The following is a 13,324-nucleotide window of genomic DNA, read 5'->3' on the forward strand; positions in this document are numbered from 1 at the left end:
CTCCAAAGTTATGTTGAGAAAAGGGTTCATAGGCATATGGTGGTGGTTGTTGATAGTCCATTGGAGGTGGTTGTTGCCATGAGGGTTGATCAAATCCTTGTGGCTCCTCCCATCTTTGATTGTTCCAACCTTAATGCCTGTTCTCATTGTAATTTCTTCTTCCTGCAACATAATTGTAACCAGACTCATAGCGATGGTGGTGAGAACTCATAATAGTAAATAAAAATTAAAAACGAAAATAAAAACAAATTTTAAATTAAAAGGTTATTTAAATTTTGAATTTGAAAATTAAATTTTGAAATTTTTGAAATTTGAATTTTGAAATTTGAAATTTGAAATTTTTGAAATTTGAATTTTGAAATTTGATTTTTAAATTTTTAATTTTTGAATTTAATAAGGAAAGAGAAAAACAATAAAATGACAACAAACTTAAAAAATTTTTAGATCAAAACGAAGAAAACAACTAAGAACAACTTGAAGGTCAAGATGAACACGAAGAAGAACTTGAAGATCAAGATGAACACCAAGAAAAATTTTTTTTTGAAAAATTTTTTTATAATTAAATAAAAACCAATAACCTCTTAATTTATGTAAAAGCAAAAAATAAAAACAAAAATAAAAACAAACAAACAAGCAAAAAGCAAATATTTACAATAACCAATAATAAGGCACACGTTTGCAATTCCCCTGCAACGGCGCCATTTTGACGTTAGGATTTTTGCCGGTAAAGAATTTTATAAAAATAGTTGGGTTGTAGATATAGTTTCTAAACCAATAGAAATCCCTTCGTACAAACGTTTTGGTTATCACAAGTAACAAACCCCTTTAAAATTGATAACCGAGTATTTAAACCTCGGGTCGTCTTCTCAAGGAACTGCAGGGAAGTATGTTCCTATTATTGGTTATGAAGATTGTAAATTGGGGTTTTTAAGATGAGGAACAAGTAATTTAAATTGCAATTGAAATAAGTAAAAGACTGTAAAGTAAATAAATAACTGTAAAATAAACTTTTGGCAAGGTATGAGAAATTAGAAGTCATATCCTAGTTATCCTTATCAATGATGATGAAGATTGAATCTTAATTCCACTCAGTTAGTCTTTACTTAAAGTGAAGAAAAGTCAAGTGACTAATTAGTTAGATCCTCAAATCCTAGTTAATCCCTAAGGAAATATTGGGATTATTGAAGTTCAATTCAATTAGTAAAGATAACAATTATCAATCATGTTTGAGTTTGATAACTCATGAGTTACTGATTTCTTAACCAAGACAAAAAAAGGAAAAGTAAATCTACTGGAATAAAAATGCCTTCAGATTGGAAGCAACAGTAACATGAATAAAAGAAAGCAATAATAAACTGAAATACCTCAAATTGCATTAATAAAAGAGTAATCTGTAACATAGAAGAATTCATAAATTAAATTGAAAAGATAAATAAAAAGGAATGTTGAACCTGATAGAAAGAGATAATCCTGAAAGCGAATAAAATCCTAAATCTAAATCCTAAAAGAGAGAAGAGAGAACCTCTCTCAAAACTAAATCTAAATCATGAGAAGTGAATTATGCGAGACCCCTTTATGAATGGATGCATTCCCCCACTTTGTAGCCTCTAATCTGTGTGTTCTGGGCTGAAAACTGGGTCAAAAGTAGCCCAGAAATCACTCCCTACAATTTCTGTTACGTTCAGGTCGCGGGCAAGTGACGCGGAGGCGTCGTCCACGGGTCCGCACGGATTGAAGTTCGCAGATGCGACGGGGGGGCGTCATTCACGCGTTCGCATCGCCTAACTTTGGGATAGCTATGGCAAATTATATATCAAATCGAAGCCCTGTATGTTAGCTTTCCAGCGCAACTGGAACCGCGTCATTTGGACCTCTATAGATAAAGTTATAGCCGTTTGAGTGCAAAGAGGTCAGGCTGGACAGCTTAGCAATTTCTCCAACTTCTTGTATTCCTTCCACTTTTGCATGCTTCCTTTTCTATCCTCTGAGCCATTCCTGCCCTGTAATCTCTGAAATCACTTAACACACATATCAAGGCATCTAATGGTGATAAGAGAGGATTAATATTAGCAATATAAAGGCCAAAGAAGCATGTTTTCAATCATAGCACAAAATCAAGAAAGAAGACATAAAGTATGCGATTAGTATGAATAAATGGGTAAAGAGTTGATAAAAACCACTCAATTAAGCATAAGATAAACCATATAATAGTGGTTTATCACTACTCTACACTACTCCTACTCCTATGGAAGCTTCCTATACTACTACTACCTAATTAAAAGTGAGCTCCCTTCATATGTGTTGATTCTCCCCTTATATAGCACTTCCATTCAGCAATTCAGCCTTCCAAAATGGGCCAAGAGCCCTCCAAACTCACGCAGCACATGTTTAATTAATGCAATCACGTGCAGGGACCTGGACGTGTGCGTCCACACACTCGGCTGAAAATTGACCTATGCGTACGCACAGGTGCTTGTGCGCACGCACACATAGAAATTCTTGCTTGTGCGCGCTCACGCAGGGCTGTGCGCATGCACACTTTGCTGTGTGTGCTTTACCTTGTTTTCTTCATGTTTTCTCCCTTGTACATGCTTTCTTCCACTTTTGTCCATCCATTCTTCCCTTTAAGGCCTGAAATCACTCACAAAACATATCATGGCATCGAATGACATAAAAGTGGAATTAAATGGCTCTATTAAAGCACAAAATTGCATGTTTTCACAATTAAGTCCAAATTAGGGATCAAACACAAAAGTATGCTATTTTGGTGCTTAAGTGTGAGTTCATGTGCTAGAATCCATCCAAATTGAGTCAAAATATACCATCAAATATGGACTCATCAGTTGTCTCACAAGGAATTGCAATGAAGTGATCAATTATTGGCTATGAAGAAATATAGGGGGTTTGATTTAGTAAAAGTACAAGAAAATAAATGGCAAGAAAATAAAGGAAACAACTAAAGAAAGCAATTAATAAAAAAGAGACATTCATGGCAAGGATTGAGAATATAGGCTTTCTATCCTAGTCACTCATAACAATAATTATAAGAATTTATCCTATTTCATCATCTCCAACAGTGGAAGAAGGTATAATGTTATCTTCACTTAGGGAGAAAGTCAAATAAGACTAGCTAATCTCAATCCAAAAGTTCTAATCAATTCACTAATTGAATTAGCAAGAGATTAGAGTCAATGGAAACAATACTAGCTAACAACTCTAGATCACCAATATAGGTTGGGTCTTAATGACTCAAGATTGCCTAATCCCTCTTTCCAAGCCAAGAATTCTAAAAAATCTCTACTTTAACATCCTTCCAATCATTTTGTCAAACACTTGGAAGGCATAAAAGGAAAGCATGGTAAATTGACAACAAGAATATTAAATCTACAACTACCGAATTGTAAGGAAATAACAACAACTCAATTAAACAACAAGGGAATATAAAACATGAATTGCATTAAAGGAAATAAAGATCCAACAATAGTACTTTAACATAAAAGATACATCAAAGGGGAAATTGACAAGAAAACTAAGAGAGCATAGATGTAACAACAAGGAACTGAAAGGAAAACAAGATGAAAGCAAGGAATCAAACCTAGATCTAGGAGAAATTGACCTAATCCTAACCTAATTCTAGAGACAAAAGGGAGCTTCTCTCTCTAGAAACTAACTACATGCTTCCTAATGTATAACTAATTGCTCCCTCCTTTGTCCAAGCTTGAATTCTGCATGAAATAGCCTTAGGAATGAGTTGGATTTGGGCTTGGGCAGCTCAGAAATTGCCCCCAGCATTTTCACTTTAATGAGGTCACGTGCGAGCTGTGACGCGTACGCATGGGTCACGCGTACACGTCGCTTGGCATTTTACTTCTCACGCGTAAGCGTCATGTCACGCGTACGTGTCACCTGGCGACCTCATCTCCACGCGTGCGCGTCTTCCATGCGTGTGCGTCGATGTATGCACTCCAAATCCTTATTTTTCCTTGAATTCTCCAATTTGCATGCTTTTCTCTCGACTCCTTTGATCCATTCCTAGCCTTTTTAACCTGAATTCACTAACAAACACATCAAGGAATCTAGTGAAATCAAAGGTGGATGGATTAAAATTAGCAAATTAAAGGCCTAAAAAGCATGTTTTTACACTTAAGCACAAAATTAGGGAGAATTACAAAACCATTCTATTTCATTAAATAAATGTAAGAAAAGGTGATAAAATTCCCTAAATTAAGCACAAGATAAACCACAAAATTGGGGTTTATCAACAAGCAACAATTTAAGTTTGGCGTTCTGATGAGCGGATATTTTATACACTTTTTGGCATTATTTTCATATAGTTTTCATTATGTTTTGTTTAAGTTTTATTATATTTTTATAGGTTTTTGTGCAAAATTCACATTTTTGGATTCTACTTTGAGTTTGTGTGTTTTATGGTGGTTTCAAGTATTTTCTGGCTGAAATTCAGGAGCTTGAGCAATAGTCTGATTCAAAAGCAGAGAAAGGAGTGCAGATGCTGTCAGGATCTGACCTCTGTGCACTCGAAGGAACTTTTCTGGAGCTACAGAGGTCTAAATGGCCTCAACGGATATGGAAAGCTAACATCTAGGGATTTCCAGAAATATATAATATTCTATACTTTTCTTTGAAAATAAAGGCCCAAAACTGGTGTTCAACGCCAGCCACCAACCCTATTCCTGGCGTCCAGCACCCATAAGGGGGTAGCTGGTGTCCAACGCCCTTTAGGGGGTCCCAAGCCAGTGTTCAATGCCCCTAAGGGATACTAGCTCGTGGGAAACACTCAAGCTCAGTCCAAACACTCACCAAGTGGGCCCCATAAGTGGATTTTCACACTACAAGACTAGTTTATCTTATTTTCTATAATCCTTAGTTAACAGACTAGTATATATAGAACAAAGATCACCCTTGTTAGAGATCTTTGCCCATTCGAACCTTTCACATTTATTTTCTGTACAGTATGAGTCACTAACCTCCTAAGGTTAAGATTAGGAGCTCTGCTGAGTTTCATGGATCAATAATATTACTGTTCTAATTCAATATGTTTGATTCTATTCTCTTATGCAACCTCGTTCTTCATCTTATGAATTGAGGGTGACCCGTGACAATCACCCTTGTTGTACATAGGTTCCGTGCGATTCCTGACCTGGATAGCGTTGAACTAAAGCTAGAGATTGCATTGCGGATTCCAATAGAGCATCTGAGAAACTTTGGATATGTGACATTAAATCCCATTGAATATAGGTGCCTGAGGTCTCTATGGCATTAGGGCTAGAGTAAGAGAAGCAGCACTTTCCGATCCAGAAGATCTGCCTTGTCTGTGGCACCTTGAGTAGGATCGTGAAGGGGAGTGGACTACTTAGAGCTTTATCTTCTGCTACAGTAAAAAACCTAGAGGTGGCTTAATGAGAGGACATGAGTCACTTCAAGATGGTGGATTACTGTAGTAGAGGAGGTTAACTTGATGAGAGGACATGAGTTAATCACTTACGGCTACCATTGAAGGAATCAGAAGGTTATTGAAGAAGACTGTAAGAAAAGTTAATCTGGAAAAACAAAGCATCTCCGAATTCTCAACCGTTCTATCACCATTGAATTCTCATCTATCTAGTAACGTTATATTTATCTGCTTTATATGTTTTTTGTGACAAACTATATTTTCTATCTGCCTAACTAAGATCTGCAAGGTGTCCACTACTTGCTCAAACTGACAATCTTCGCGGGATTGATCCTCACTCACCTGAGGTATTACTTGGACGACCCGGTATACTTTCCGGTCTATCTGTGTGAATTCTGCAGAGCCAATTTTGTGCACCAATATGGTTCATATGGTGGTTAGTATGGTGGATATGGATTAGGGTCATATGAAAGTTGGTGGTGTGGGGCTTGTGAGTATGGTTGAGGGCTATGTTGTGGAGGAGGTTCATAGGCATATGGCGGCAGTTTGTTGATAATCCCAAAGAGGCTCACCATAGGCATTGGGTTGGTATGCATCGTGGAATGGCTCTTGCTCATAGTACATTGGTGGAGGTTGTTGCCATGAAGATTGATCATAAGTATATGGCTCCCCCCACCTTTGATTGTCCCATACTTGATGCATATTCTCATCATAGCTTCCATTTCCTATAACATAGTTAGGACCAAACTCATAGCGAAAGTGATGAGAATTTGATGACATATCATTATGTCATGTTTTTCTATGCTTTTTCATACAAGAAATTGATAATTAGTGCTTAAATATTGCATTCTTTTGTGCTTAAATTGTATATTTCTTTGATCTTTTGATTTGATAAACTTTGTAGGAAATAAGAAGAAAAAGAAGCAAAAAAAAAAGCATAAAATAAGCTAAAAAGGAGAAAAAAAGAGTTTTGGAGCACACTTTGAAGTTGGAGCACACTTTGATGCCTTAGGCCACGCTTTTAAAAGCGTGGCCCATGACCATGAATGAGAAAAACAAAGGCTAGCGCTCATTTAAAGGGAGCGCTACTCTTCTTCAAATCCAAAGCAAGCAAGGCCCAATTGACATCACTCAAAGGCACACGGATCAGTTAGATTAGGATTTTTTATTTAATTGTAATTTATTTTCAATTTCAATTTCATTTTTATTTTGTGAAGCATATAAAAAGTCATCTATTCCATTTTAAAGAGGAAGGCTGGCTCTACTAGAGAGCATTAGGAGTAGGATAGAGAGCTCTGAAACTGAGATTGGATCTGAGTCCTGCTCTCTAGTTTTCATTTTACTTTCTTCTGCAACCTCTACTTTCTGCTTTAAATTTTGGATTGAGATTGAAGGAATTCAGTATCAAGTCTTAATCTGAAATTCATCTTTGTTCTTCTTCTGCATAATTCTGAGAATTGAGGAATTGGATTTGAGTTTCATTTGCTGTGTCATTTACATTTCTTCTGCAATTTATTTTCTGTTTGATCAAGGGTGTAATTGAGATCTAGATCTGTGTTCTAATCTCATTGCTCCTCTTAGATCTTCAATTTTTCTTTTAGATTTCATAATTGAGCTGAGTTTTCTTTCTGTTTATTTCTTCAAGTAATTTTTCATTTTTGTTTAGATCTTCTGCAACTTCACTTCATCTCTACTTCTCTGATTGATTGCACTTTACATTTTCTTGTTAAAATTTTGAATCCCAGCACCCAAATCCCTTTTATTCTTCAAGCAATTTAAGATTCCCAGCAATTTAGATTCAGTAATTTAAGTTTCTTGCACTTTAAGTTTCAGTCATTTACTTTTCTTGCAATTTAAGTTTCAGCTATTTTTATTTTCTTGCACTTTAAGTTTCTGCAATTTTACTTTCTGCACTTTAAATTCACTGCAATTTCCTTTCTGTTGGTTCAATTTCATCCAATTCACCAATGTTAGCTTGACTAAACTAATCACCCACTAAAGTTGCTTGATCGATCAATCCTTGTGGGATCGACCTCACTCTATGTGAGTTTTACTACTTGATGCAACCCGGTACACTTGCCGATGAGTTTTGTGTGGAATCTGATTTCCACCCATCAGAATTCATAGTGACAAGACAAAATAAAATCAAAAGCTAATAAGAAATAATAAAAACAAACTCCTAAAACTAGCAACAACTAACAAAGAAGCAAAAGGCAAACATATTCACAATATTAACATATATAGAATAACCAATAACAAGGCACACATTTGCAATTCCTCGGCAACAGCATCAAAAACTTGACAGAGGATAAATGTTGGTAAAGAATTTCTCAAAAGAATCGCGTTGCAAGTATAGTTCTAAACTGACATACAATCCTCGGTCAATGTTTAATTTGTTTGTCACTTAAGCAAACCCAATAAAAATAACTAAAGTATTTAAACCTCGGGTCGTCTCTCAAAGGAATTGCAGGAAAGTGTACTTATTATTGGTTATGGGAAAGTATTTTTGGGGTTTTGAATGATGAACAAGGAATGTTAATAACAAGAAAATAAACTAACAACTAAGAAAAGTCCTAGCAAGGGTTGAGAATTCGTATCCTCATTATCATCGTCAATTGTGATGGTAATTGCCTTTTGCTCTCACTTGGTTAACCTCTAATAATTGAAGAAAAGTCAAATGAGCAAAATCAACTAAAGTTCACAAGTCCTAATCAAAGACTAGATTTAGCGAAACTCAAGCCAATTAGCAACTTTCAAACACCAATCAACAAGAGACTTTGACAATTCAAGAGTCTCCAAATTACTCAATCCAAGCCAAGAACACAAAAATCTATTTTAAAATCCAACCAATCATTTTTTTCAAATACTTGGAAGGCACAAAATAAAAACATAGAAAACTAACAAGAAATAGTAAAATCCAAGACTAACAATTGCAAGGAAACAATACTAAGAAATTAAAGAAAGCGACAATAAACATAAAATACCTTAATTGGATTAAAAGGAAATTGGAATCAACAAGGAGTCATGAACAATAAAGCAACAAGGTAAAGGAAACAACATATAAAACTAAGAAAGCAAAGAGGTAATAACAAGGAATTAAAAGAAGAACTTAAATCAAGATAAGAAGTAGAATCTAAACCTACATGAAATTGAAAATAAAAGAAGAAACCCTAAACCTAGAGAGAGGAGAGAGCCTCTCTCTCTCTAGAATTCTAATATCTAAAAACTAAAGTGTGTATGAATGAATGATTCGAATGCGCTCTTGCTCTACTTCCCAGCCTTTTGTCTTCCTTTTCAGACCTGAAACTGGGCCAAAAGCAGCCCAGAAATCGCCCCCAGCATTTTTCCTTTATCGCAGCACATGACGCTTGTCACGCGTACTCGTCATTTAAACTCTACAATGGCCACGCGTACGCGTCAGTCACGCGTATTTGTCGATTGCCAATGCTCCTGGTCACGCGTGTAACGACCCAACTCCCAGTACACCATGGTCATACAAGAAGCTAAGTGTTACTAACTTATCCCTCTTAATTATTAACTATTATTTAATATATGAACCTGTTCCTTGTTAGAGCGATGCCAATTTTATGAGTAACTTTTTTTTTATTATATCATTGTAGATAATAAGATAAAATAAACAGGCATACATTGAGAGAATAGAAAGGAAGCATAAAGAAACATAGAAACACAGCTGATAATATACATCATGTATACTATAACAAAACATGTAGCATTTACACAAGATCAAGTCAGTTTACATCCTCGTCATCCTACGTAGCTAATATTTACACGACACTCCTAGGGCCTGGCCCATACAAAAAGCCGCTAAGCTAGCGCCCAGGCTAGCCTAACCACTATATAGCTCCTAGCTCTCGGGTGTACTAACACAAGTGAGAGACTAACTATCAGATAATGTCAGACTAGAGTGTCATCAAAAGAATGCCCCTACGACTGTCAAGCTATATCTACACGTGGCCGTTTGGAGAATCGTCGTGAGGCTCGTCCATCTCCTCATCCTGCTCTATCTCTATCTCAAGATCATCCTCCTCCTCATCATCTGCAGCTACAAATATACCCTTAGATCCACCAGAAATACTGCTGTCACTATGTACAAAACCATTGGCGAGCACAGGTCCGTTCGTGTAAATAGGAGCTACCTCATCGTCCGGTAGTACCGTCTCATCAGGTTGTGGAAAGTCAGGGATCGGCTCAGGGGGAAAGTTCCACTCTGGTGGAATCACAGGTACGTAGTCACCAGCTAACTCAGGCTCATTAGGAATGATAGGCTCAGGTGCCGCCTCATTCAAAGGTTGAGATGGTATAGGGGGTTCGGGATCATCAGGAAAAGGATGTCTAGGTGCGTCAGGATGTAACCAGGATAAGGGAAAGTCGTAAGGAGCATCGGGGTCAAAATACGGGCTAGACAGAGGATGTTGAAAAGCTCGATTAGGTAACGTATATCGTCTAATACGAGGCTCCAAACCCATAATGAAGTAACTGTGATGTACCAGATCCTCGTGAACGTAAGGGTCCTCGAACTCATAGAAGATCACGCCCGTCTCCATCTGAGGGGGAGGAAGGGAGAGAAGGGGTAAGAACTGGGGAGTTCTTAGTAGGATCGGGGTTATTAGTTACATTTATTTATTCGGCATCGATTAGCAGGCGAATAATGGAATATAGCAAGCAGTAAATAGAAGATAAAGATAGGTAGAGAAAGTAGAGAAAATAGAAAGCAGAGTACAAACAGAAGAATACAAGAAAATAAAATACAGATATAGCATACACACAGACAAACATAGAGCAATAGATCATACACACAAGAAGAAAAGTAATAGAGAATAATGTGCAGACAAGAATGATGCATGTCTAGTCCTAGTACAGGTAATGAGCTCATTTGTCGGTTTCTACCCGCTCCCGACGTAACCCAGCATTACCAGCCGGATATGGCTTTCCTGTTGGCTATACCCCTGTGTACAGGAAATAACCCCTCTGCCACCACATGGTCCACTGCACGCAGGAAATAACACATCTGCCACTGCAGGGATGTATGCCGACACACCTTCTATATACAAGAAATAACCCCTCTGCCACTACAGAAATGGAACAGGTGGTCATGGTACTCTGTAGCAGGAAATAACCCCTCTGCCTTATAGAAATAAAATATGGATCTGTACCGCAGGAAAGCGTTTCTCAGTGGTCGCACCATCATCTATCTGACTGCCACAATGCAGCAGATGAACATATAGATATCTCTGGGGTTGCCTTAATGCAACAAATGACCTCTCAATAGGTCCTCTGCTCTTTATCATATTACTCTTTTCTCTTTGTCTCTTTATTCTGCTCTGTTTATTCTTTTTTCTGCACTTCTTTACTTTATTCTGCTTTCTCTGTTTAACGTATGTATTTAAAGCTTATGTAAATTTCGGTATGATTAGTTAGCCTACCCCAAGATAGGTTCATTAAGTCTATACTGAAATAGTTTAGCTTTTCATATAATACCTAACCCTATTCGCCATTCAAGGACTAACTATGTTGCCCTAGTTCGTTCGCTAGTCTCTGTATGTTTTTCTGTCATTAATACTTTACAGACTTTTACTTCGATTTTTATCTTTTCTTCAACTTCTTATCTTTCTTTTATCTTTGCCTCACTAATATGTTCTTACCACTCCCTATGTGTTTTATGAAGGTAATTATGAGATTCTGCACTTAAAGTTATCTTTCTAAAGCTTTTACAGAAAACTGCCTTTTCTGTATTATTTTATTATTATTTATTATTTTATTATTATTTTTCGAAAATTACCTTACCTTTTATTTTTAACCTTTAAAATTTACTTTTTACCACCCGTAACTTTTAATATTTCTACTTTAACCACCCTAACTTTCAGAAATTACCAAATAACCCCCCAAACACCAAAAATTTTACTTCCTTGCCCTTTTAAGGATCTAAAGCCTATTCTTCATTATTCTTCATCACACTCAAAGTGTTCTTCATGTTCTTTATAAATTCTTCAGATTCTTTCTCTGTTTTTACTCGTTTTTCAGTCTTTTCAGCAACCGATTTTTACTATAATTCATAATAAATTAGCAGCCACTAAACCCCCATATTTTCCACATGATTTTAACACAAATTGAACCTCAATTTAGGCCTAGGGTTTCTTTTTTCCAGCTGCTCCAAGAACATGAACTCAAAGCTTAAATTTCATCAAATTTCATCAAAATTTCACCAAATTTTCACCAAGAATCAATCATATATGCAACCAATTTTTAGCACATCCAAGTCATACAACATTCACACAACTCAAACACAAATAATCAAGATTAATTTCGTGACACCCTACCTGGTTTTGCTGCTCCTAATTCAGTTAGACTTTCAGGTGGTCCTTTAGCACTTTTTCCTCCTAAATCACATCAAGAACAACTCTAAATCCAAAAACCCTCAACTAACCAAATCTCCCTCAGCACGTTAGGAGGTGATTTATAACCTTATACTTGCTGGAAAGTCACGTTTCTTGGCCCTCAAGTCAAGTTAAGCATGATTCCTAAGGAAGAACATCAAGAAAACACATATTTAAGCATGTTTCCTTGAACTGAATCAAAAGAGAGATGGTGCAGCCAACTCACCTTGATTCTAGCCTTGATAAGTCATATGATCATGTAGAGAAAGAAGAGAGGATCATTTTGGTTGGATTGGAATTTTGATTTGAGTTTTAGTTCAACAGAAATCAAGCTTTAAAGATTTGGAACTAAGAACTTTTCTCTCTTTTTCTCTCTTCCTATTTTCGATTACAAAGTGAAAATGAGCCAGCCTTGGAGTTTTTGGGGGTGTAGGGTGAGTTGTGATTGGTTGGCTTGGAGGTGGGTTAAAATAATATTAAAATATCTCAGGTGTATAACTACTAAAACTAGATGTATCAGAACACTTGTGAAAATATCTCTAAAAATTATTTTCTAAGCTACTAGCATAAATGACACTAGTAACATATTTATTATGAGAGTAAAACATGTATAATGAGGCCTTAGCATTGCTAAAGTCATCAGAGAGTGCTGGTGCTAAGCTGCACCAGTAAACTGTGAACCCGGTTAAACCGATTTTCTATTTTTAACTAAAGCTGACCAGGTAACCTTATAATATTATTCAAGAAGCTTCTAATACTAATATAATGATAATATCATCCTATTATCTCTCTTCTCTCATAAATCGAGTCTGGTTTGTCAAACTGAGACTATTTACGAAAAACCGAATCAAAACTCCTAACCGATAAGGTTTAAAAACTAGGTTATTCGTGACCGCATTGTCGAGCTTGTCTCGGAAAAGGTTCTAGCTTAAAGATAACATAATGACAATGAGGATTGAGATACTTGATGATATATCAAAGGTTTTCCCCTTACTAATCTTCCGGATTTCTCCGTACTTTCAGAAAAGATCTCGCGTACTCGAAAACCGGGGTTGTTACATTCTACCCTCCTAAAAGAAAATTTTGCCCTCAAATTTCAGTTACCTGAGAATAGATGCGGGTAATCAGCTTTCATCTTATCTTCCAGTTCCCAAGTGTGCTCTTCTTCTCTTCTTTGTCCCCAAGCTACTTTGACTAAGCGAACAGTCTTACCTCTTAGCTGCTTATCACTTCTTTCTACGATCCGAACTGGTGATGCTTGATATGTCAAATCGTTTCGTAACTGTACTGTCTCTGGTTGTAAAATGTGATTCTCGTTGGGAATATATTTCTTAAGTTGTGAGGCATGAAAAATATCATGAAGGTTTGACAGATATGGAGGAAGGGCTACTTGATAAGCTACTAGACCGACTCTTTTATGTATTTGGAAAGGTCCTATGTATCGAGGGTTAAGCTTTTTAGTCTTAAGGGCTCTACCTATTCCAGTAGTCGGGGTTACTTTAAGAAAGATATGGTCTCC

The sequence above is a fragment of the Arachis hypogaea genome, chromosome 15, assembly GCF_003086295.3.
Source record: "Arachis hypogaea cultivar Tifrunner chromosome 15, arahy.Tifrunner.gnm2.J5K5, whole genome shotgun sequence".
NCBI classification, from domain to species: domain Eukaryota; kingdom Viridiplantae; phylum Streptophyta; class Magnoliopsida; order Fabales; family Fabaceae; genus Arachis; species Arachis hypogaea.